This window comes from Chrysochloris asiatica, unplaced genomic scaffold, assembly GCF_000296735.1.
Source record: "Chrysochloris asiatica unplaced genomic scaffold, ChrAsi1.0 scaffold00162, whole genome shotgun sequence".
Lineage (NCBI taxonomy): Eukaryota > Metazoa > Chordata > Mammalia > Afrosoricida > Chrysochloridae > Chrysochloris > Chrysochloris asiatica.
Window position 1 is genome coordinate 6486641 of NW_006408680.1, and position 2122 is coordinate 6488762.

Sequence of the window (2122 nt, forward strand, 5' to 3'; positions counted from 1 at the left end):
ACACACACACAGGCACATATAGGCAGGCACACAGTACACATGAGCACACACACACAGGCTCCGAGTACATATGAACACATACAGGCACACAGTACACATGAACACACACACAGGCACATATAGGCAAGCACACAGTACACATGAGCACACACACACAGGCTCCAAGTACATATGAACACATACAGGCACACAGTACACATGAACACACACACAGGCACACCTGTATACAAGTATGCACACAGGCACAAACAAGAATGCTCACATACACTTTTGTTTTCTAATTATACTTTATGATTGACCTGTGGTTGTCTTCACTGTGGAGTCCTGGTGTGGTGCTGTGGGATAAGCACAAGACTGCTAACCACAAGGCTGGCAGTTCAAAGCCAGCAGCTGCTCCCGGAAACCATAGACAAGTTCACTCTGAGTGGGAATCAGATCAACAACACAACAAGCAGTCCTCACTGTAGAGCCTGCTCTATAATCAGTGCCAACTACTCAGGTGCCTACCAGAGAGGGAGGCTTAGGCATCGGATGCTAACCACCAGGTCAGGGGTTCAAACCCACCAACCACTCCTTGGGAGAAAGATGAGGCCATCTGCTTCCAGAAAGATTTAGTGTTGGAAACCCTATATAGGGTCTATGAGGTGTGGCGCTGTAGGATAACCACTTGTCTGCAAATCACAAGGGTGGTCATTCAAAGCCACCAGTCACTCTTCGGAGATCCTATGCAGAGTCACTATGAGTCAGAAGTGACTCCACAGCACTTAACAATGACAACAACAACGAGTTGAAATAAACTCGATGACAGTGAGTGGGGTTCTTTTTGGGTGGGGGGGTGGTTAACTCAGGGAAGTCCCTGAGTGGCACAACGGTTACACATTCATCTGCTAAAGCAAAGTCTGGAGGCTCCAATCCACCCACAAGCACCATGAAGAAAGGCTTGACGATCTATTCCAAAGGACCCCAGCCACTGACAACCCCTGGAGCACAATTCTCCTCTCAAACCTGACAGCAAAGCTTATTTTATTTATTTTTATCATATGCCGGATAATATTCCAGAGGCTGAGGACAGTATACTGCTAGGATGGACAAGTTTCCCTGTTCTCACAGACAATAAACAACTCAACAAACAGTGGAAGCGGACCCCAAGAGGTGATGATTATGCCCGAACCCAAACTGAAGCAGGTGCTGGTAGACAGTGCCGGCAGGACACCAACATGAAGGTACACCTCCTGGCAGCGTTGTGTTTTGTTGTGTGTGGGGTGGCCACGAATCGCAACAACAGAAACAACACTTTTGTCTACAGTTCTTAAATAAGTGCCAGAATGTGGTGAGGAAGTCAGAATGATCTGGTGTTTTCCAGTGGATTATTTTGTCTCCACAAAGCCATGTTAATGTTAAATCTCCAAAGATAACATTCTATTTTCCCCTGCATTGCAAACACACCGGTACCCTTGTAACCAAGCCCCAAATGACACAGTGCCACCCAGGAGAGATTGTACCTAGGCCTGCTGTGTCCTCAGTCCTGCAGCTATGTCAGGTTCAGCACGGCTTCTCAACCCTTGGCGTTTTGGAACCCTGAGAGGGAGTTCCCTGCTTTGCTTTCAGCTACAAAGATAGTGACTTGTTCTTTTCCATTGTCTACTTGAAATTCTTGGAGTCCTGGTGTGACTGCAAAAATGTTTGAACTGCAAGGTCAACGGTTCAAGCTGACCAGCTGCTCCTTGGAAACCCTATCAGGGTCACCATGGGTTGGAACCGACTCGACAGCACTTAACAGCAACAATAACTGGAAATTCTTGGGCAACAATTACTTTTGTTCAGCAAGTTGTAAAGCTTGTTTGTGAATCATATAGGTCACTCAACAGTTTGTTCCAGAAACCACTTCACATCTTTGAGGAAGCTTTATTGGCAACTGTGGAAAAAGAGGCTGCACTTGGTTTAAGGGAGAATATTCTGTGTGCCAGACTTCAAAATCACTGCTAGTTTTAGGATAAAAATACCATGCATTCATCTTAAAGATAAGTTAACCATATACATACATTGTTGTTAGGTGCCAGTGAGTCGGTTATGACTCAGGACAACAGGAAGCAATACTCCTGGGTCCTGCGCCATCCTCACA